The 25,443-nt window shown below is 39.9% G+C and overlaps 1 protein-coding gene across 8 annotated transcripts in view; it reads right to left on the reverse strand.

The window, feature by feature from the left end:
• LOC128808808 (protein TUNAR) overlaps nucleotides 1-25,443 on the reverse strand; it is a 160,219-nt gene that overhangs the window by 2,191 nt on the left and 132,585 nt on the right. The gene's annotated exons all lie outside the window — the stretch shown is intronic.

Raw genomic sequence — 25,443 nt, forward strand, 5'->3', positions numbered from 1 at the left:
AAAACTCCACAGGCACCAGGTACCTCACAGAGACTTGGCTCCAGCCCTCAGGAACTGATTCCCCAGAGTTCCTTCAGCCACAGCCATCTCCAACTCTTCCTGCAGGACCTACCTCTTCCAGCAGCAGAAGGGTTTTGTTGTATTTATCCCAGCTGGTGTCCAGAGGAGGGTTTGGCTGCACATGGTGCATGTCCTTCCTGTCTTGTAAATTCCCACTGAACAGTCAGTGGTATCTCAATAAGCAGCTTGTCTCTGGGAAATCATAGGGGAGTTCCTACCAAAGCCATTTACACTGACATCACATCCACTCCATGTGGCATTGGACCACAAACCCACAGCCCAGGCTATGACATGCAGCCATTACTTCACCCACAGAGCCATGAGTCATTTGGATATTCTGTTCTTTTCCCCTTCAGTAACTGGAAGGTTTTCCCTCTGGCCAACTGTTTGCATTTCACTGTTTATTTGACAAATCAAGTAGGATTACAAATATAGTCTGATAAAATCCCAGGCCTAGAATGCAAGGATTTGAGGGGAGAGTGAAGTTTTTTCTGGCTGGTTCTCACAAGAGCTGAACACTATTAATTCAGCACGCTGGTTCCCACAGAAATATCCCAAGCATCTTGTGGGTTAAGCCTTTCTGGCTTGAAAAAAGCCAGGGAAGGTAAAATTTGACTCTGCATCCTGTGCTTTGGGCAGCTTCTCATTCACACCAAGAAACCCACAGAGAGTGGTGCACAGCTGGGGGGGCTTTGCTCTGCAGCCACTGGCACTCTTAACTTTGGTACAGTGACCCTGCACCACATGTGCTAGGAAATCCTGACCCCAGGATTAATGTGAACAGAGGCAGCATGGGGGCTCTCACACAGCGTCTGATCTCCTGTTATTAACATTCCCATTCTTTTCTTAATAAACTGTGCAGCACGAAGTCAATATCAAATTCTCTCCTGCAGAAGGCTAGATCCTAAAATTAACATCAATCTAAAAAGTAGCTAAATAATTCACAAACAAAGGAGACATATCAAAGGCTATTAGATATAAAGACAAAGCCTCTGGCTTAGCAAATCCTTGAGCTGTGAATTTTTTGTAAGCTAAGAAATTGTTCTGGGGAAGTATGACCACATCTTTGCCTTATTATTAAAGTCTCACCTAGGCACCCATTACTGGCTAATGAGAAAGGCAGAGGTCCTCGGGCTGCACAATCTCTGATCTGAGGCTGTACAATCACATTTTTCTTCTTTGCAAGTTATACTTATTAGCAAGGGGATAGTGGGTGGTTTCAGTTCAGGTGACATGAATCAGACTGCCAGGTTATTTCTGTCCCACTAAGGGGCCTTAACTGAGGGAGAAGTTCTCAGTGAGATGCAACGAAATATGCACAGAGAAGCTGGTGGCTGGAACATGATGAACAACAGGGGGGCATCAGCAGTTGAGAGTTTACACATGGGCTGATGCACAGTGTGATTTGTTGGAGGTCATCTCTATGTGCCCATGTCCTGTATTTGGCTCATGCTATGGTGCAGCCTGGGACTGCATAAACTGCATCTTTTTAGGATGAAATGACACCCAAAAAAGTGCTTTCAGCCCATGGCAGTAGGGATCCAGACAAAAGCTGATGAGAAGTAAAACCCCCAGAAAAGACATCGCGTGGGCACTGGCAGCACAGGTTTCCCTGGAGGGATTGCTCCAGTGGCTCTGCACTGCTATTTCATACATCGCCTAAGCTACAGGAGGCAGCACACAATGGCTTGGTATTGAGAGGAGTTTAACATTCAAACAGGACATGACTGGGACCAAACACAATTATATTAGTACTTTGCCAAATATAGCACTGTTGAAATCAAGGTAAGCGTTGACTTTGTACAGTGAGGAGACCAGAATCAAAATTACTTCTCCATATGTAAGGACTGACCTTGGGAGAAGAATAGCACTCTCCTAATGGCAGACTCAAGCCTTTAACCTTCACAGGTCTCATGCTCAGAGTGGTATTTTTGCTGGCTGAGGTTTGTGGGTGTTTTTTGCTACTGGGGAAATACTTGCTGTCAGTTTTAGTATAATTACCCCAATTAAGAAAATAGAAAAGTCATCTGGCTTTCTGGGTACCTTTTCTCAGTCTTTATTATTCTCTTCTAGTAATGGATTTCATTTATTTGACATTATTTAATATTTTTATGATTCTTATGACATGTTTTCCCTTTTCTATTTTTCTGGTGGTGCTTCATGCTTGACAGAAACATTCATTCTCCTTACTCAGAACCATGGCTAGAACTGCTCAGATAGGAGGGCTAGAGAACACTAAATTTACCATTTCTTTTAATAACTATCCTTCTTATTTAATTAGGAAAGCACTTTCCTGCCACATCAAAATTAATGTCTTTCCTACTTCATTTTGTAAGATTCATCATTAACCCAACATAAGCCTTTGTACAGGTATGTATTCCAAGAAGTTATCCATTAAAAGATAAATATTCTGTGTATTCTGCACTGCACATGGGAGACAAGGACAGTTCAGTGGTTAGGACACTCCTTGCACTATTCATCTCCTTGCACTTCTGCTGACTTCATTCCTTACATCTACAGAAAATCCACTTATTCTCTCTCCACCACAGTTTTTCTTTTGTGGGATTCTTTGAGGAATGGGTTATTGAGCTTACAGCAGAAAATGGTCCATAACAAAAGTGGGGCCTCACAAATATTTCTAAAACAGGAACACACTAACATGAAAAGTTTTATATCCAGCTGTGCTATGAAATACAACCACTACCATCTCCCCAAATCTGGGGAACATGCTGCACATCACTGCCATTGCAAACAATCAATGAACCAGGAAAAGCAATTCTAGCAAAAGATCTTTTTGCATCTCTTCACTCAGTATGACTGATCTAAAGGTGATGGCTTGATGGCAGGGCTTTGAAAAAGGCAGCAGCAAGTGCATGTTTGAGAATTTACTGCAATATGTTTGTCACATCAAAGGTACAAAGCACATCCCTCACAAAGCACCTGCCCTGACATATCTGACAGATTTTGAATGTGCTGGCACCTTGACTTGATCTTGAAAAAGTTTTGTAATATTAAATCATTCCTCCTCTAAGTTATTATTTATGAGCTCCCCAAAGAGGCTGCAAGTGGAGGGCTCAGCGAGCAGAATCTGAGCTCCTGAGAACTCAGAGAAGAGGAGGATCATCCAGGCTCTCCTGGAGGCCCTCAGTGCTCCTCCTGATCAGCCCCGTGCTGTCATGTATTATCTGGCACCCCCAAAAACAAGAGTGGAGATTTCTGAAAACCTCCCAGGGTCGGATGCTCAGCTGGTACAAAGCAGTCTTCTTCCCCCAGTTCAGCTCAGCCACCTCCATTTACATCAGTTGAGGATATGGCTCCTTGTTTTCAATCTACCTTGAATATCAGTGAGCACAAATTTTGTATTCTTAATCCATAATCACAGACAATCACCAGCCAAATTGTTTTGATATTTAAACTTGTTTACAGTCCCCAGGCTATTAGTTGTGATGACACATTAAGAGATAAGAGAGCTTTAATTTTCTGAGGATAGTTCCACCCTCTGGGGATAAGAAACGCAGAGGAAACTTGTTTTGATTAGCAAACTGAAGAGGGCACAGAAATCATACACAGAGGAGTGTGAGTGCAGATGCTGCTGGGGCTGACACCTTCCCTTATCTCACAAACAAGTGGTCGAATTACCAAACAGGGAGGAGAGGCTCCTCGAGGATTTAACCTCACTTGAACATCACAGCCAAAATCAGTTTTGTTCCTTTCCTCCTAGTAACTACTTAAAACCTCTTTTTCCTCCAAGGGCAAACTTGGGAAGTTGGGTGCTTGGTTTAAATCCTGGACAGCCCCCAAGCAAGACGCTGAACAGGGCATTAAATGCTGCTGCTTGTGATGTACGGGAGGAAGGCACGCTTGGCACACACATTTGTGCTTGTTTGCTGTTCTTTTCCTAGGGATTACTTTGCCACGTTCTCACTTCTGTGATGACTTTTTATCTGCTCTTTCTGGCGGTGTGTCACAACCCAGGATACAACAGCTCTTGATCCTTGTGCTGTTTTTACTGGACAGTCCTCTCCTAAACTCCAGTAACACAGGGTGCTGTCACCTATCAGTCAACATCCTGCTCAGAGAAGCACTGCTAGGTACAGGGAACCACATTTGCATTTCTTCTTCGAGTTGGATTTCAGGGAACTGAAAGACACCATGTAAATGCAAGATGAGGCCAAGAGAGGCTCTGGGGTTATAAGAAGCTTGACTAAAAGCTTATCCAGACACAGGAGTGTGCACAGGCACTGCACAGTATGTATGAATAACAGAGCAATCAAAATGGAATGAGCAGAAATTAATAAACAGTAGAAATCAGTATACCCAAGAGAAACAGACCTGCCGTAAGAGAAGGGAGAGGGGAAACAAGGAAAGGTGCCTATGGGGAGGTCTTTCATTAGAGAAAAAAAGATCAGAAGGAACAGAAATGTGAGCCAGGTTCAATAAGACTCCCCAGCAGTGAGCAGAGAGACCAGTGCCTAAAGCGAAGGGATGTCTCAGTGGAGAGAGGACACAAGCACTTATGTAGTCCTCAAGCAGGAAAATAAACCCACATCACACTGCTGCTATGCTGCAGGTTTTAGTCAGTGGGAAATACTTGCTATTTATAGCACTACAGTCAGGATATTTCCAAAGGTCTCAGCAATGTGAGACCCCCTCTAGAATAAAGGGAAGCACTCAGCAGCAAAGAGGTTACTCTGAGAGGGCAGAATTTTAATAAGTAATGTATTACAAGGCTCATCCTGCTCTTCACCTTGGGTCTAATCCAGTTTGTTCTGGCAGCAGTTTTTGTCCCCCAGGCAGCTTAGAGCTCAGGGAAGGAAAAGGACTTGCAGCCAGTTTTACAGTTCTTCCTTCTCCTCATTTATGTCTCTGAGACTACACACAGCTGTGATATACTCAGGATACCTAAGCTCTATTGTAAAGAAATCAAATATTTTCCATACAAATACCCTTATCTTAGAAACAAAGCTATAATCCATAGCAGAATAATGATCCTCAAGCACCAGGCTGTTAATACTGTGCAGGCAGTGCCATCCCCAGACTCACTGACAGCCTTTGGTTCCTCCACCTACAGCAAGGCTTCCCATGTCAGGATTCATAAGGCTTCATGAGTTCCAGTTTCCTGGATTGTGGAAGAAACAAACCTGACCAAAAGGAGAACAAATTACCCTTTAACCCAAAATCCTTTCCCTTTCGGTATGAGATGCACTATGAAGAATGAATTGTTACAGATCAAAATTAACAGTTTATATAAAACAAAACTGGAGGAAGCATTTATGATTAAAAATCCAAATTTAACAAGTCCAGAGGTTACCAATTTTCTGGTTCAGCCTGAAGAGTGGAGAAAATTCAGTGTGCTTCTGTTTGGTCTAGACTGGTCTATTTTGTGTTCACAACCCATTTTCCTGATACACAGCACCTTGCTTGGTTGCTCAGTGCTAATGCTTAGAAGCAGAAGTATTTGACTCTCAGTGGTACTGTTGCACACACTTGCCATTTTCCTCCTTTTAAATACTCATTATTTCTTTTCAGACCTTTAAATTTCCACAGCAATACTTGTGCAAGTATTGCTCAGTTTTATTAGAAAAAGTCAGGTGGTCCAACTTCTGCTTCTGTTTGTTGCTCACATAGAGGAAAATTAAATCCTGGCTTGCTGGAAGTTAGTGACAATACTCTCTCACACTTGCTGAAATCAGAGTTCATGGGCTGCCTTTCACTTTAGGAGACAACAAGAAAGTCTTTAAGCTGAATAAACAGAAAAATTGGTTGAATAAATGAAAAGCATGGAACAACTTTATCCCAGGAGTAGTCAATAGTTAAATTAGTGCATGGATGCAGCTATTTTCAGTAGCATCTTATTCTTTGACTTTGGCACTCAATATTGTTTTCTTTCCATTTTGGTATTTTGCAATCTTCAGTGAACTTCTCACTACAGTGTCCTCTAGCAACGATGCCAAAAGATAATTAAGGGATTCTGAAAAAATATCCCCTTATTATTTGAATTTATTTTTCACTCCTCATTAGGCAATTTGGGACAAAATGAGTAACTGACTTTTATTCTTCAGGCCACCTAGAATGTTGTAAGTCTCTTACCATATCCCTGTAGCCATCTTTTTTCAAAACTGACAAATCCCAGTCTGTCTGGTGGTATCCTTGTACAGTGGGTATTCCATGCATTTGGTTATTTTTCTTGCTTTTCTCTCTGGATTTTCTGTTAATATGAAGGAGTTTTAAGCCACAGATGGCAAAACCTTTCTGGACTTCAGGTATTAATGTCCAGCCTGTGAATTGAAGCTGTACTGTGCTTACGCCAAAAATTTTGTCATTTACACATCTCAAGGTTGGCAGAAAGGACACTTTTCTAGAAAAGAAAAAGAAAAAGAAAAAGGAGAAAAGAAAAGAAAAGAAAAGAAAAGAAAAGAAAAGAAAAGAAAAGAAAAGAAAAGAAAAGAAAAGAAAAGAAAAGAAAAGAAAAGAAAAGAAAAGAAAAGAAAAGAAAAGAAAAGAAAAGAAAAGAAAAGAAAAGAAAAGAAAAAAGAAAAGTAACACTTCTCCCTACCACACACCAGAAATTATGATAAAGATTTGAAGTTTAAAGCCAGAGCTCTCTCTTCCAGTCTTTTGCTCACTTTCCTGAGGTTAACAAAGCAGAACAATAAAAATCTATCATGAGCACATCTGGATGCTGAAACATTCAGATATAAAAAAATAAATAAATAAACCAACAAATAAATCTGTAGAAGTCCTCAAATTTGCAATTTTTTTCCAGATAAATGTAGTATTAGCTGAAAAAGCTTTGTGAAAGAATGAGATGCTAAAGTATCACTATAATTTCAGACCTATTTTTCTATTTCAAGGGCATCTCCAGGCTTCTCTTTTAGGAGGAAAAATACATTGAAGCCCTGTACAAGGAAAAAATGCAATATCCAAGTCTCAGAGAAAGACAGGTCTCCGTTATTTGCCAGAAGGCACATAACCTCTGTCATAAGCAATTTGAAGATCTATCCTCACCACTGCATGTTGGAATGGAAACTGAGCTGCTTCAAAGGCATTTAAGAAATATTAAGGGAAAGTGACATAAATTTATATTAATTTGTTGCTATATAATATCTCTAAGTTCAGCCAAGGCCAGAAGATAATTTGGCCTGTAATGGATCAAACTACCTTCAGCTGAGATGTGACCCCTCCTTACAAAACAAATGTGCACCAGAAGAGCATTCAGAAGCCTGAGGGATATAGAAGTGTGTAGGTAAAACAACAATCTATAAAGTCTAAAATCTCCACTTTTACTTCCATCTATATCTTTATTCCAAAATTAATTATTAATTATGGGTACTTTAAGGGACACTTCAAATAAATCTAACTAACTGACACTTTCTGATTTAGGAGAGCTGTGTTCAGGGTTTTTAAAATAATTTTAAAATTATAACTATTTGGTTTGAAATTATACTTACTGACAATTTGTCTCAAGAAAAATATTTTTTTTTGGAAAAAAATCACCTAGTTTTGCTGTATATAGGAATGATACTTGTAAACCATTTTTTAATCCATATAAAAACCTGACAACTGTTTCTGTGAAATACTCAAATATCTTTACTTTGAAGCAAGAGCTGTGTTTTCAATTTCGCTGTGGCTGAGATGGTTTGATATAAGTGCTGAAGAAGGTTTTGCGTGCCTGAAAACAGGTTTATTTTTAAGTGATAGGTTTTGTATAACAAATTACTTATCTTGTAATTTCTTTTCCCATTTAATTACTCTCCTAGCTCGATGCATCCTTGCAGCACTCCGATAGATTGAAATAACGTTGATAGTTTTCCATAAGAAAATCTGAACAGCAGAAGGTTTTCATTTTGCTTTTAAAAATAAATTCTTTGGGTTTTTTGTCATTAATTTACAAAGACCATCCAAAAATGGCACATCCAAAAAGGTGATCCAGAAAGAATTCAGCCTCTATCTGTTCATGCATTATCAGGTAGGCTTTAGAAAGCACTGACTTCCAGCTTCAGTTAGAGCACCACGCATTTCCCATAGAAGAGGAGAAAAAGAAAGCTTTTTCTTGTAGAATGTTTCAATTTCTTTTCTTTCTGTGTCAGAATTTAACGATGACAGGAGAATCTGAGAAGAAGAGCAGCAGTCTTTTGTCTGTAAGTCTGAGACGCTGCTCTGAGGAACAGGACAAGTTGCTCACACAGTGCTTTTCAAACCTGTTCCCCTGGTCTGTGTTTCTGGGAGCCTGCCTTGGGTCTGGGGGGTTGGAATATCTGAAAGTGGCAACTACTGGCCAGTAGTGTAGGGGAAGGTAATAGGAGCTGCAGGATGTGCTGCCAGGTCCTCTGAAAAATTTACATTAGATACCCACAATTATGGATACTTGTAATCTTGCTCTTTTTTTGCCTTAGGTTATCAGCTGTACCAGGGAGCGATGAACTCAGTATTGCTATTAAGATGCTATAAATGGAAATTAGGCAGTGTTTGCACATGGCAAGGACCCGCACTGTGGAACACCCTGGAACGTCCCAGCGGGAAATAATTTTGCCTTCACAGCAGAGTCTCAACTATGCCTTGGAAAGAAAATCAAGTATTGAACTCACAAACTGAGTCATTTATTATGGGCACCAAGTGAGACTCTGATCCTGCGCAAAAATAGTCTGTGACTGATGCACCTGTGCAAGGTGGGAAATTAATGGAGTAGAGACAATTGTGCTTACAGCATTTCTTAGCTTCAAGTGCTGAGCTGCACAACCTTGATAATGTTCTTTTCACGTACTGTTTTGTGTGTAATTATTACCTGTATAAGTCCAAATTTAAAAGTAGAGCGCTTCCCTATTGAATGCCTCTTTTAGGGTGCATTCGCAGCTGAATTTTAAAGGTTCCAATACCCTGCAACTCACACTGAAGGCTATTGGCACTGTCACAGCAACACCATCCCAACTCTGAAAATTTCAAAGCCTCTTTCAAAGCCCTGGGATGAGCACTCCAAAATGGAGGCAGTCAACAATCCCTTGCCACTTGTAAAATATTAGATGTAATAAGATAAAATAGCAGATAATTTGAGGAAGAAGCTAGTATCTAAACCAGAGTTGTCAAAGTAGGGTAACACTCCAGGCAACCAACTCCCACACCTTTTATCATCATCATTAGTCATTTATATTGCAGCAGCATGCAGCAACCCCTGCTGACGTCTGGGCTAGAAACCAGACACAGATAGTGAGAATGATACCTAGCCCAAGCAGCTTGCAAAATTACAACAGTATGAAGTATAAGAAAGGGAGGGAGGAAGAACAGAAGGTTGAAGTGGGTTGCTGAAGGTCGATTTGCAAAAACCTGGCACAGCCGGGAGAGTCAGGGCCTCGTTCCATGGGAGCAGCTGCCCCTCTGGCTCGTGCTCTGAGTGAGCATGGCATGGAAGAGACATGGCAGCTTGACTTGTGCAGGTCCCCTGCTCCTAGGAAAACAAGCTGGTTGTGCCAGGAGTAGCACATTTGGGAAAACACAAGGGCAAGGTGACACATCTCCCCTTCAGGTCTTGGGGTAGAGCTCTGTGGCAGAGCAGAGAACTGGGATTTGGGAGGGAAAACGTCACAACTAACTCACAAAATGCCCTGGCAAGGCCATTGGGAAAGGCAGTGAAGAAAAGAGCATGGGAAGAGCTAGTTTTCCTAACCCTGTGCACTGTGGCATTGCTATAGCAAGTGTTTGCTGTTGGGAGTTGTGGGTGTCACAGGCTGAGGTTGGAAGGGACCTCTGCAGGTCACCTGGTCCAACCCCCTGGTTCAGGCAGGATCACTTACAGCCTGTTACCCAGGACTACGTTCAGGGAGTCTTTCAATATCTCAAAGATGGACACTCCACAACCTCTCTGTGCAACCTGTTCCCCTGCTTGGTCACCCTCATGTTTATGTGCTTCCTGAGGTGCAGAGGTTTCCAAGGGGTAGCAAAAGATTTCACCTTGCCTATGGAGCAGAGTCTCTTGGATTCAGTTCTTTTTTCTTATCACTTATTCTCTTTTAAAAGATACAACTTATGTGGCCACAGATCTGGAGAGATTATTTGCATATGTATCCCAACTGTACAGTATGCCTAACAACCCAAATCTCTGCCTGCAGTGGGCACTGTACTATATAAGGAACATCCTTTGATAGCTAATGTAATGCAATGTACACATCATGTTGCCTCAAGGTCATGGCAAATTGTATCTGTTTATATGATGCATCTTGACATACTCTAATGTAGTGCTAGTAATTTAAAACAGTGACCATATAAAATGTGAATAAGACCAGGAACATAGCCACAAATTTCACTGACTTTTTGTATTAGAGGATTCACTAGCATATTGGTGATTCTTCACAAGGATTTCAAGAAAAGAATGTATATTTTGCCACATTTTTCTTCAATGGACACACCAAGTCATACTCCAGTCACAAAACCGTGAGTAAAGTTACTGCTAAAAAGAAATCTAATCTGGATTTATGACCCCAGAACAGAGAGCCAAGTTTAATCCTGTTTTTTTTTTTTTTTTTTTAACATATAATGGATTCATTAAAAATATTGCTTGCAATAAAGAGGCTGCTAACAATAAATAAAATATTCATAGTATCTGAATTATGCAAAACTGGTCATTGGAAATGATTGTGTGTAGGTCCCAGAAGCCTTATAACACATAGGGAGTGCACTGAGTCCCACTGAACCAGTGTGATAAGTAAATACATATCAAGTTACCTGGAAACAGTAGATTGGATAATATTTCTTTAAACTTTGTTTTTTTAAAAAAAAGTGTTTATGTGTTATGAATTGTTGCCCAAGATATTCAGCATGTTCACACAGACCTGGGTTTATTCTAGCTACTGTCATACCATGCATATAGGACTGATGCTTTCTCTATTAAGATACTTTGCTCACATTTGTAAAGTATCCATTTGGCTTTACCTGTGGTTTTTAAAGCCAGGTGATCCTCTAGGGAGATTTTGATCAATTTCTTTCCCTTTCATGCTCTAAGGTGGCATCAGGGAGTGCTGGGATGAGCTTATTTGGAGAACTGATCATACTAGTGGAAAAAAATGCTTATGGTCGGTACCCTGTTCTTCATGTCGTAAGAAAAAAGACTTTCCTCAGGAAACAAAGCTGGGAAGTGAACACTAATCATAGCAAAGATATTCAGGTGTTTTAAGTTCATGACATCTGAAGAAATTCTAACAAATAGGAAAAAATATAAGATTTTAAAAAACCCAACCACTTAGGCCAAAATTCTCCAAAAGCTGTTTGAAGGCTGAACTGAGTATTAATTCAGGTTAACCTGAAAATGCTGATCAAAATCATTCATAGTCTAAAAGAATGTTTAGATTTTCTTCACTATGTAGGAAAGAAATGGAAGGCTGCTTGATGGACAAAAGTCAGTGCTGCTCCGAATCTGGACTGAGAAAAGGCACCTTCTAATGAATACTCACAGGCACTGGTAAACATAATTAACCTATTCCAGGATACCATCATATTTCCAGATATTATGATTTTAAGACCTATCTATAATGTAGATTAAACAGGCAGTCATACTGATAAACATTAGATGTGTAAGAAAAAAGACTACATGACTGAAAGATTGAATGTGCAAAGTGCTTTAAAAATACAGTGTCACTCTACCACCCGTTCAGAAAACCTGAGCCAGAGGAAGATTAAAAATTTTATTTAAATTCATGAAGCTGCCCACTGCTGCACAGAACCAAACCCTTTTTCTCAGTTTCCAGATCAGCATCCTGTTCTTTGGACCCCATTTTGTCTCTGCACCCTCTGGTTTAAACTGATGCAGCTCATCTTCAGTTTATACTGGTTGAAGAGTTGCAGCATAAGCTTTTTAAGAATCACTTTGCAGCACCAACAATTTAATTCAGCTTAACAGAAACATAGAAATAGAAACAGTAAAATGTCTTTTGACCTTTGCTGTTGCTACAATCAAACCCATGCAACAAAGAGAGGAGAGAGGAAATGTTGGACATACGCTCAAGATGAAAAAAAAAATGTTTGGGCATGTAACACAGTAGACTGGAGAAAACATTCAAGAACATCGTGCTGAGAATATTATTTCTGTAAGGCTGAAAGGGTCAGTGTCATCTTAGATTATACACTGTACAAGTGCCAACCATAGAAAAAGACCCACCCACAGGCCCTACACTCTTGGGCAGAAGGTCACTAAACACTAGCAATTGATCTGTGGCTCTAGAGACTCCAAGGAGGGGCACAAAAAAAACCACCAAATAAAACGTGTGGGTTTCTTTTCGTTAATATACCAACTAGTTTGCTAAAGATTATTAATAAAGCCTTAATAATGACATGGTCCTGTCAATCCAGTGTTAATCAATGTCAATGATGAATGAAAATAAATTAACACAACTCATAAAAACACCCTTAAACAAAATTCTTCTCTATTTCCTCCTGATACAAAAACAACCCTCCAAAGATTTCTCTTTGTTTGAAGTAATTTTTCTCCAAAGAATTCCCAGCTGGTTAATTGCTTTCACACAAACCTGTCTAGCTTAAGAACTCAAGCTAAGTCCTACTTTGCTTGTCCTATCAGTCCTTAGCTCCACACAAACTTCACTGACACAGGTGGCATATCCAACCCTTGTACTCCTCACAGGGATTTTGTGTCACGCTCTAAATCACTCTCTTTTAAGCTGACACCAAAAGCCATGTTATGCATGCCACGGGTCCAAGGAGAGACAGTTTTTGTCACCCAGTGACTTTTTCTGTTGAGTTTGGCATGGGCATTGCCTCAGCCAGACCACAGGCCTGACTCTGCATCTCCGATAGCCTTTCAAGCTGCTGTCTGAGATTTGAACCATACTTCTCATTTCCTTGGAACTCCAGGTGTCGAGCACACTCCCATAATTCACACAGAAACTCGGCACAGTGACTGGTGACTGAAGTGCAGCCAGCTCTGGAGTGAAGCACAGGCAGTTACAAATGTCACAGCCATGCCAAATGGTCCAGAGGAGAGGAAGGGATGTAGATTTTTTTTTTCCTGAAGAGAAAGAGTATGGCAAATTTATACTGGGAAATATCTTATTCCATGAATCAAGAGATGCAACCTTCTTTGCCAAAAACTGGGGAGCCTAAAAACTCATAACTCTATATTAATGCAGCAATTATATTAGCTTTCCTGTACTTTAAAAGCCTGAGACAAAAGTTTAATGTTTCTGGCTTTGCTTTTTAAATAGAGAGTTACACTAGACCAACTCCAATTTAAAATCTCAGCAGGGCTGACAGTGGTATTGAAGAAGAAAGCTTTTCACAGTACTAGCTTGTGGACTGATTTTAATAATGGACATTTTCTTTCCATAGATCCAATATTCATACTCTTGTTGTTATTTTAAAACCTGCCTGGGGACACATAAATCTGCCTGTATCATAATTACACTTACCTACATTTCATGCCTGTAATCAGACTAGGACCTATGGCAGAAGCCATAGGAATATTGAGCAATCTTCTGCATGGATAAGAAAGACTCCAGGTATTTTTCCAAAGGATAATCTATTTTATGGATAATAAATTAACTTTGTCAATTTTTTTGGAAGCTAAGGGCTTGTCAGGAGAATTTTTTGGCTTATTTCTGAAAGTAAACATTCAAAGGACTTCTGAGTCTTTTTTTCTTGAGCTCCTGTGTCTCTTTCTTCCAGTTGCTCACAAATTCTGGTTCCTTTCTCCAGTCCTTGCTTCTCTGGAGCTTGCAGCACTGTTTGGCAGGGGTGGAAAGGAAGACAGATGCAAGCTGGTTGAGTCCTTCCAAGAGAAAGCTTAGGGTTGTACAGCTCATAGCTCCACTGAAACCCCCAGAAATAATCCAAGAATCAGGCTTTTTATGGAAACCCACTGGCAGTGTTTTACTTTTAGTACCGCTGCTTCTTGAACTACAAATGTCAGAAGCGTATCTGTAGTGATGTGCTGCTGCAGGCTGGCTTTGGGAAACCCTTCATAAAAATCTGTCAGTGAGGCTGGGTAAGTTCCCTCCTCTTCTGAAGTCATCCATTCTGGTCACAGCTACACTCTGCATTGTCCCTGGGGCTAAGGTAAACATTACTGAGGAGAAAATGTGCATGACTTACAAATCCACAGCACTTCACCACATGCAGATATTTGCAAATATTTAAGAACAGAATAGCTTTCTCATAGGTACCTGCATGTACACCATGCTTAACCAACATGTACCACCTTCTGTACACTGCACAACTAGTTAAGAACAAACTCTCCTACACTGCACTTGCAATTACAGTTTTGGTGGATGCTGTTGCCTATCACAGGAAGGATGCTTGAATGGCCAGAGCACCAGGTGGGGAGTGAGGAGTCAAGGCCTCTGGGGTTCTAAGGGCACCTTCATGAATGCAGGGACACCCTTTGCAGATGGGGAAGCTATCAGCATGAACAATTCTGGCTCTGAGAAACTGTGTCTTTGCCCTCTCTTCCTAATAGCACTCTCTCCCCAGTCATATGCTGCTGGGACAATGCTGTGCAGAGCTACTAAACATTATATTAGAGAACATGATTGCCATCTTGTCAAAGCAATGCATGGGCTGCCTCTTCCTCACTGTTGCCAGGTGGTAATTGCCAAGCAGGAAAACAGGGATTTGCAAAAATGACTGTGCTATATAGACGGCACATTGCCCTTTCTTGAAAGCCATAATCCCTCTGTTAGCACAAATCTCTGCTGTCTTCCTTCTTTTTTTCTCATTTCTGACTTCTTGCAAATGCTAATTTTGATTTGTTTCTTGTGTCATTTTGCTGTCAAAACTGTAAACACTAGAATATCACTAGGCATCACATCAAAGAAAGATTTACAGATGATTGGTCTTCACTGTTTTTAAACGTTTTTCCTTTTTTCTTTAACAGCACAATAAACAAGATATTTAAAACTTTGCAAACAAGGTTTATAAATTCATTCTGTTCCAACTTTTCCAGCTTGCAGTCATTTATAATTGACACCAGCTATTTCTCTGCTACAGTGACAGGACTGCTGCACACAAAACTGTGCCTGAGGTAGTTGCCACCTAGCCAGGTGGGAGCAGAAGTCTCCTAGAAAATAAAAGGTCTGCACCCCCATGAGGAACAGCTACCTGAAACCACAGCCACAGTCCTGCTACCCCCTTGAGATGCACTCTGAAACCCATGCCCTGCCACCTCTCCCCTGCCTGTTGCTTAATCCAGCTAGATCAATGCCAGCTGGGTGCATTTATACACATTGCTTAGTGCAAGTGTAAACAAAGACCTAAAATGGAGTTGTGCTGTCATTTTACTAGGAGAAAGAAGGAATCAGTTCCTTTCATTATCAATTATTCTCATGCAGTTTTGTGGCTGACAAACAGGCTGCTTGAGAGAAACTAAACAAGAGGTGTGTTAAATCTTGGAGATGCCCAGCTGTGGAGCAGCAATTCACATACCAGTGGAGATGTATGTGCAAAGGCATTGTGCAGAGACACAGAGATATGCCCTGAACATTTGCTGAAGCCCCAAGTATATGGCAGATAAATATCTGAAAGAGGAAAGGAATGGAAATAAGTTCTAGATAAAGAAACATAGTGCAAAGCCAAGGTAGATTTGTGGTTTTTTTTACCACAGCAACTTGTACCGGTGGTGAAGATGCAACAAGCCAGTGATTTGATCCAGCTATGGAAGACATCAGTGGCACAATTCTCACTGACCATCAGGTACTGGATTAGGCTTTGAAATCAAAAGTTACCCAGATAAGGAACAAGGGGAGAAAAAGATATATACTTTGTAGTAACCTGGTCACCCAAATTGCTAGAGTATGTAGAGACTCTACAGCTTTGTGTTAGTCCTTGAAAATGAGCCAACTAGTAAGTTATCAGTTCCAGTAACCTCAAAGGAGACCATGCAACCATGAAGATTCACAGAAAGTCCCATTCTTTTGTCAATCCTAATCTTATTTAGTAACAGCTTATAAGGAGAACAGCCCCTGCATCATGCTGCAGCATGGCTTTCTATCTTAGGTAGTTAAGGAAAAGTACAGTTACACCCAAAGAGATATCTGTAAAGATCAGTGGCAAGTGATCCTCTCTGCAAAAGGCTTTAAAGATAATGAAAGTATTAATCATTAATACCAAAAATCAACATAAAGATCAACATGTAATTCTAATAACTGGGACCAGGTATGTAGTCAAGCAGAGAGTGAAATTAGTTACTATCATTTTGGCATTCTGTGTGCTTGCAGCATTAGTTATGGGAGTTGCATTCACTCAGAATTTAATTCTCTAGAAGAGCCTGTTTCGCTTATCATTTCTTCAATATTTACCCCTGTCAGACCCTGATCTCAATAACTGATATTAGCTGCGATCTATGTGATAAGCACAGAACAAAAAGGTTCCCAAATTTCAAGCACACCCTCTTCTTGGTAGGATTCACACTCTCAGATGAGCTTTTGCTGAGCCTTGCAGCTGTTCTGAACTTCTGCAGCTCCTGCAGGTGCAGCAGGGCCTAATCCTGCCCTGTGGCTCAAAAAGCAGCTCCTGCTGCTGCCTCCTGCCCACAGCCAAGGACAGCACCGAGCTCCGCTTGGCTCACTGCTTTCCATTGTCCTTCAGGACCTGAACTGCACATGTACTGTAATAGATCCAAGAGGTTTTCTTTGAGCCCATGGTCCTGTGCAAGCATAAATCAATGTCTGTATTGAATTCTAGGTTATGTGAAAAGCACCAGCTTTGCATATTTGTGCTGTATCATCCAATCAGTAAGCTCGAAGCAGTAAGTCCAAATCCTGAGAGGGTTAAGCCAGTCAGACCACATCAGCGAACACAGTCTGAAAGAGTAGGCATTGTTTGGCATGTATCTTAAGCTGTCAGGAAGAGCAGCCAGTGAGCAATGCAGTACTTGACCTGTCAGCATGATACAGATCATTTACATAGCTTTTTACAAACATTAACAGATTAATCCTCACCTTGGGACACACAAGCAAGGTTCAGTAGTCCTGACAAACAGATCTGGAAGCTGTCTCCCACAGTGATGGTAACCTGATTTCCAGGAGGATCAGCATCTTTACATCTTGTAAAAGCCAAGAGGATGGGACTTCATACCTCCAGACCAGGAGAAAAAGAAGTGTGAAGCAGATAGCAGCTTTGGCCCAACCTCTTGTGTTTGTGGGGAACTGGGGCTGTGGGGACTTTCTTAAATGCTTTATCCTGGCTCCTGTTCAATTCACACCAGCTGTGACAATCACAAGCAGGATGGTATCTCTCACCCCGGCACCGAGGACAGGGGTGTGTTCATGTGCAAAGTACTGTGTTTCACGCCCAAAGCCAAAAGCAAAGCAAGCAGCTGAAGCCAAAGAGTCCTACCTGGTTGCTATCTCCCTGCTCAAATAGCTACCCAAAGCATCTCAGCTCATCTCAATGGGATTGTTTTATAAAAGAGTAGAAGTCATCATATGAGTGAAAACTGAATTCTGAGCACAGAGTTTGGGCTTTGCATTTAGGAGCAGGGAAGATCTGTTATGGATATGTCCCACAAGATCATAGTGACAGAGCACATAGACCTAGAGACAAAGTGGCACATGGCCATGGCCCATGAGACCATGCTGGCTGTTTTTTTTAATTACATGAGAGACATTATTTGTGCACACATCATTTATGCAGCTAAGGAATCTGGTCTTAGCAGCATTACTGAGGGCTGCGGAGCTGTCCCTAAGCCACAGGGAACTGGGAGATCAGGTCCCTGGTGAGGCAGAACAGGGTGTGATCCCACAGGTGTGACCCCTCACAGGAGGGACTTGTGCATGTAGGCACTGAAGGGATGAGAATCCTGGTTTATACCCACATGCAATGCATGGATGTACCTAGATACACTGTCATGGGGTTTAACCATGTATGTCCACATGGAGTGGGATAAACACAAAACAGAACAAGGGAAGATGAATCTGTACAAGCAGCTGCTATAGGCATGGGCAAGGAGGAGAGGATGCCAGATTCTTTAGATATACAGTAATTCATGTCCTGTAACTTGGCAAAAAAATTTAACTTATTTTAACTGAAGGTCTCTGTTTTATGAAGTAAACTGCTTATTGATCCCATCTGTTTGCATCATATTCACACTCTGCTATTCACATACTTAACCTGGAAGAACCTGGATGAACTCAGAAGGGCTGTTTCTCTCTTCACATGCAACTTGACTTCTGCAGGGAGATGCTGCACCTCTATGTGAGGTGCTGTAGGTTGGAAGACTTTGTGGGGTAAGGAACATTAATGCTCCTGACATTAAATCCCTGTGATGCCCATTTGGTGTGCCTTCTTCATGTATTCATAATATCTGCTGAAAGCCAGATGAGAGGTCACTAATGGATTTGGAGATAGATTTAGCAAAACCATTGTAGGATACTCTCTGTACCATTACACATGGTCTGCTTATGTTTGGTTTTTGGTTTTTTTTTTTTTTTTAGTAATGCTTTTGATCTATCTCCCCTTTTGAAGCATTGTAGATGTGATTTGTGGTCTTCTACTAGTTTACTAAAATTCAGTGAGGAATGGAGCAGATACTTGGGACCCTTTAACAATAAACATCCATTGCATGGTTTTCAGGGTGGGGCTAACAAATAAATGGAAAGACAAGAGTGATCCCTTAAAAATCCTTCTGAAAGCACATGAAGAGATGCAGAATTTGTGGCATAACGATTAGGAACAGAAGTAATAGACCAGCCCTTCCTCAATCTCCTCTAAAGTGCTCATGATATTAAAATCATGCAATGAGGTACATCACCTTACTCAGTCAGGGTGGTCCCAGTGAAATGACACAGTAAAACATGCTGACATTAAGTAATGTCAAAGATGCCATTACCTTTATGTTGAGCCAACAACACCTCAGAATGGCTCCAGAGGAGCAGGTACAGTGTAGATTGTCATACATTTTAAAGCAGTGTTTTTAGAACTCATCCAGCTGTGCCAGGCTTCAGGGCATTTTGGTGTAACCTTCCATTTGCTATGGAATGAGGTCACAGGACCCCAAACCAAATGGGTATGACATTACTGAAAATCTTCCTTATAGAAAGGTTTGTTTTCTAGCTTTCATTAATACATATAGAGGACAAGTACTGTGTTCAGCAGCACAGAAACAATACTATCCTAGGGCCCATTGTGGTCATCCATTAAGAGCCACTTTCAAGAATTCTTTAAAAGCCTTTCTGAAATCCTAGCTTCCTCTGCTAAGTATTTTGTAGTACTTCTGTATTCAGGGAAAAGTTACATTTACTATGAACACCTGAACAGAAAAACCTTTTACCCAGTGTTTTGTTTAGATGCAAGGTAAAAAAAGGAATTCCAACTCACAGCCCTTAGCCAGTCTTGTCATCAGATTTCCCAGTCAAAAAGTTATGTGGTTTTGTTTTCAAATATTAGGCTTGTCTTTCTTAAAGGAAATTTTCTGGTATTCTTAACTTAGTTCAGTAAAATCTCACTTTGCAGACAGTATTGCTAAGTTTTGGGATGGGTCAAAATAAATTTTGACTCATCAAATGTATCACTGTTTCACATGGACGAGAAAGTGTTGCTTTTCAGTATCTAAAGACATCTGCATAAAATGATAAATAACAAATTTTCAGAATTCAGAAATTAAGAATGTGGACTGCATTAATATCCTCTGAGGCTCTTACAATAAATGAAATTCATTCTTTATTTTATTATTTATATTGATGGACTTCAGCTGTTCTCCAATATTTCTCAGCAAAATAAAAACCATTTTACCTGTCAAAGTTCAATAATTACCCAACTACAATAATTAGATTTACTTTCCTGACTCCTAATGTTGTGGGAAATAAAAAAAATATCATAAATCCCATGGTCAGATCCTCAAAGGTATTTGGATACCTTACTCATTCTGGCTTAAAAAATAAGTAGAGGCCATGTGATATGTTAAGTTCTTAAGCACCAGCATGTGCTTGAACTTAAATATCTTTATGTACTCTAATGTCCAAGGTTCCATGGCAAAATTTGCCAGCTTAGGTAGAAAAGACTTTCAGAACTTCTTTTATGATACTTACAGGTAACATTAGGTCTAGTTTAGTATGGCAGGCAGAGGTAGGCTGAAGATGACCCTCTGCACCATCGTTGTGGATGAAATTAGAGTGCAGGTGATCCTCCTGGCTGCTGAGCTCTGTGCACTGGAGAACATTATTTTGAAGCAAGTTATGTAATTCCTTACTACAGTGGAGTATGTATTGACAAAAGCATTCCTTTCTAATATTTTTCCATTATAAGCCTGCAAAAAGTTTATGTCATAAAAAATATAAGATTATACTTGGTGCAGTAAGGTCCATTTTAAGTTCTCTTCTTAACATTTTGCAGGAATAAAACCAAAGTGAAATGAGATTTCCAGTAAAGTACTGTTTTTAATCAGACTTTCATATTCTTCTACATAAATATGTCACTGGGTAATTGGGCAAGTCCTGTGCTTGTCAGCATCCAGAGGCATTTAACACCTGGAGCTGCACAAATAGACTGATGTGAAGCAGATTTCTGGGATATTCTTCTGCAGAACTCATTCCAAAACTCTGGCATATTTGCAAAAAGCTATTTTTCCTTCTTGACATGCAGAAAAAATTTCTGAGTTTGTATTAGGATAAGTCAGATTTCTTTTCCCCCCAGCTTGAGATGTAATTTTAGCAACTAAGTACTTTCCATGCAAACCATCTTTTCGTTTCTCATAAAGAGGATACAAATGGGAAGATTACCTTGGACAGAAGAGGCATACCACGGTTAATAATAATAATAATCACTGTTAGGTATCATATTCTCTCTTTCAGCTCTTTTTCCCACAACTGCTGGATTCATAATGACCTGTGTGGATTCTTGACAGGAAATCATCAGTCTTTTAAACTGGATTTTCCTCTCTGTTGAAATTTGATTAATTTACCGAAAGCCTTCAAAACCATTGCATCATGGTCCTAAATCCATAGGGACAACCACAGATGTCCCTAAACCCTGACAGCATAAACAGGTACATATGTACATCCCCCAGAACCTGTATGGCAGGTTTAGGATGTTTATATTCAGTAACTTTCTGTTTAATATAGGATCTACTTCGCCTGTGTAGCAAAGCAATTACATAATTAATGGTTACATTCAAACAGAATGGCTCAGGAGAGAAAAGAGAATTTTTAGAACAACTGTGTCAGACTGGAAAGGAAGTATGCATCAGTAATTTCCTTTCACATTTGATACTTCAGCTAGTATTAACTTAAAAGTCCAAATATAAGCCATTAAGCAAAGAAATGAACAAAATGAAGACCAACCTTGCAGGGGCAGTGATGAACTAAGAATAAGGACGTTTGGGTTCAATTCCGAACTCTTCCCTTGCCTGTATAGCTTTGGGCAGTTTCTTTGTTGCTCCCTTCCTTATCTATTTAATAAGGACATTAATACTAGATTAATTCTACTCTTTCCTGCATGCCTTTTGAAGGCCTCTTGAAGGCTTTTGTAGTAAAAAAGCACTACTTCTGGTATCTGTAAAACTCAGGAAAATAGAGGCCTGATTTTTGTTGAAGACACAAGAAGAATTAAAGGAGGGAATCACCATCAGAGGTTATGTTCTACCATAGGCCTGGTGAGAACTGCTGCTCAGTGTCAGTAACATGGGGCTAGGCAATATGTAGTGCTAGAGATGACCCTTCAGAAAGCTTCCAGTAAAAGGAATGACTTGTGAGAGACAATAAATATTGGGACAGCTATAAAAGATCTAGTGAAAAAAAATCACAACAAAACACTTTCCTGTTAAAACAAAAAGATGCTGCAAAATTTCACTGAGAAAAACAGATAAACAGATATCAGTACAATTTCTTGTAACAAATGGAAGTCTGATTAAAAATGTAAAAATGAAATCTTGTGTCATTTTGACATCAGCATTTCCAAACATACTGATTTTTGGAACTTCTCATTTAAAAAAAAAATTCAATTTTTGATCCTGGTCTATGTAAAACACAAATGCCGATCTATAGAAATCCCTTGACCAAGAAACATTCTTTCTGTGGACATTTGCACTTAAATGACAAAACTTCAAGTTTCATTTGGGATTTGTTTTGAGTTTTTTGCAGGGGTTTCAAAAATCAGGTTTCTGCTGGATCTGGAATCAAGACAGCTGAAGGCATTCAGGAATAGAGGGACTGCTTATATGCCACATTTTTCTTGACTAGAAATAGTTGCTGCAGGTGTGGAAAATATTTCCACTGCTCAGTATAACTTCCCTGACAATGCAGATGGTTCAAGCTTTAACTCATACTGTTTATCAAAAGAAATAGTCCAATGCACTAAAATGAAATACAGGTGTTCTCAGCATCAAAACTTTACTTTCAGCATCTTAAAAGAAAAGGAAATTACTAATTTTACTTGCTTTAGAATTGACAGAGAAAGCCAAATGCAGCTATTGAGCAAGTTTTTAAATTATTTAAAATGTCATTAAAGTGTCTTAAGTCACAGCAAATCATGGGCAGTCATTTATGCTAAAGAATATCATGCAAACCCTCTTCTCTCAAAATACACACTCTTTAGAAAAGAATCCACTATTCTCACGATGCATATTACAGGGATAAAATAAACAAATGAACCTATTATTGCATTAGTGTACTGGATACATATTGAGCTGCTATGCTTGTTTTTTAAATATTTTTCTTTCTACTGTAACACATAACCTTGTGGAATAAAAATCCTATTTAAAAAGGAACTGTTCTTTACAAATGACAATTAATTAAATATTGCTTGTTATGTAATATATAGCCTAATAATATAGACATTTATAAGCATGCAAAATTGCACAGAGAAATGAAACCCAGATGATTTTTTCCTTCCTATTTCAATATATATCTATATTCTGTAGGAAGTTTACTATAATTATGATTTCATACTGTGTTTCCATACTGTAAAGATAAATGTTCCTGGATCAACTAAAGAGCTAAACATCATGTATAAACTAAAAAATTGAACATATTTAATGTAGTAAAAAGCTGGGTAAGTATCCTTGAACCTAATAATAGAGAGTATTTTGTAATATCAGTGATGTTTCAAATGAACCCAGGATGGATTCCTGGAAAAATTGACAATACCCAGTAGCAATGTTAATATTGTCAGAAAAATAATAAGGCAATGAATGTTTCCAATAAGAATGCACTTTGTTTCATTTTGGAGGCCACTAATAAAGGTAAATTTTTGCATACTCTGATAATTTTTCTCTAACAATGAATATGTACAGTTGCATGATCTTTAAGAATGCAATTAACCTATTTTTCTTGCTCTAATTACAAGGCAAAAGATTTGCATAGGTAAAAAGAAAAATTAATTTATTTAGAAGGGAAATCCAAATTATGCCTGAAGCCTAATAACTCTGTTGCCATGACAATCAAAGAGCCTGGTCTTACAAAACCTTTTAGAATTTATCCACATGAGTAGTTCTTACTCACTGTGCTAGTTTTGGCCTCTCCCATTTTGAGTGACCACTGTAAGAGATGGAGCCCAAAGTCATGGACTAAAGGAACTCAACAGAGATTTTGTGGACATTTCTAGATATTTCACAAGGGGGGGGGGGGTCCATAGACTAAGGGAGTGATATCTGCATGTTATATATAAAGAGGGGAAGGGGCGGTGGTTAATGAGGACGTATTGGATTGTGTGGTACCTGAACAGGATGTAAATGGTGCAGAATAAGGAATAGAGAATGTGCTGGGTTTAGCACATGGAAGAGAGAGTTTTCTTTCTAGTAATTGGTATGAGGCTATGTTTGGTGCTAGAAACATCTTCACAATACAGAGATGTTTTAGCTCTTGCTGAGCAGAGCTTCAACAGTTCAAAGGCCTTTGGTGCCTTTCATCCCACCCCTCCAGAGACTGGGCTGGGGCTGCACAAGGAATTAGAAGGGAACATAGCTGGTACAGGTGACCCCAGCTGACCCAAGGGATATTCTGTACTATATGGTGTCATATAAAACACGTAAAACAGCATATAAAACAGGGGAAAGACAAAGGAAAAGGGGAGAAGGAATGTTCAAAATTATGGCATTTTTCTTCCCAAGTAACCATTAGCCACAATGGAGCCTGGCTCTCCTAGAGGTGACCGAACACCTGCCTGCCCATGGGAAGTGGTGAATGAATTCCTTGTTTTGCTTTGCTTGAGTGTGTGTGGCATTTGCTTTACCTACTAAAGAGTCTTTGTCTCACCCATGAGCTTTCTCACTTTTACTTTTCTGGTTCTCTCTCCTGTCCCACCAGGGTGGAGTGAGCAAGCAGCCCTGCAGTGTTTAGCTTCCAGCTAGGGTTAAACAATAATATTCATGCAAGTCGTTCCACTGATTGAACTGCTGATGTGAAGAGAGGTTTGCAATGGGCAACTTGAATTTAGGATGCAGTCCTTGTTCACATAGAGAGTTGAGGGGAGAGAGAGAGGAGAGAGAGTTGACTTCTGCAAGTAAGAGATTCTTTCTGACAGTGAAGATGACATTTATGAGTTGTGTTGTTCTTCCTTAGTTTTGCTTTATTGGTTCTTACACTAGTCACACATTTTAGATAGTAAAATACACAAAAATTCTGCTTCAATGCACAAGTATATGTGTTTTGAACCTTTACTCCTAAAATCAAGGCTGATTCCTCTGAACCCTGTTGAAATATTGTCACACTACAATGTGTTTTTTCATCTGTGCTTCCTCCTGCTGCAGTGATTTGAAGAAGTTGCATTGCCATTCTCTCTTTAAAAAGTGCCTTATGGAGTCCTCCATCATACAGGGAGGAGATTTATTGGGAGCTACCACAAAATAACATCTTTTGAATGGTATTTAAATTCTGATTCTTGTTCTTCAGTCCTGCTGTGGCCTGGCTTTTGTGATTTGGCTTTATTTATCCTTCCCATCCCGAAAACCTGCTGCCAGGAACATGTCATCTCCATACCCAGCTGCACAGTTCATGACAGCTGCCACACAAACCTGCTCCTGATCTTTTTCCAGCTCCATAGAAGCAGTCAGATTTCCAAGGGGCTGCCCTCAGAGTGGAGGCAAGCCCTTACCACAGTTTACTCAAGAACCACTCAACTTTCCAAACTCAGTGATCGACCAGGATGCGTAACATGTTTCACATCACCACTATACAGCTTTTAGTTCTACCCTAATTTCTGAAACAGACACCCAAATAAACCATTTCTTCCTGGAAAAGAAATCTGTTCTTCCATCTCAGTTTATTAATTGTGTAATTCCTGATCTACTAAGCAATTTCTTGACAATGACCCTAGGTATTTCTAAGACAGGTAGTTACATCTCCTTGCTCTCCCCTAGCACCTTTCATCCAGGAAAAAAACACATTACAGCTAATAGACAAAAAATATCTTGCAATGCCCACTGAAAGTATTTCTAATAATTCTAAACACTCCTGT

Source organism: Vidua macroura, chromosome 6, assembly GCF_024509145.1.
Source record: "Vidua macroura isolate BioBank_ID:100142 chromosome 6, ASM2450914v1, whole genome shotgun sequence".
In the NCBI taxonomy this organism is placed as follows: domain Eukaryota; kingdom Metazoa; phylum Chordata; class Aves; order Passeriformes; family Viduidae; genus Vidua; species Vidua macroura.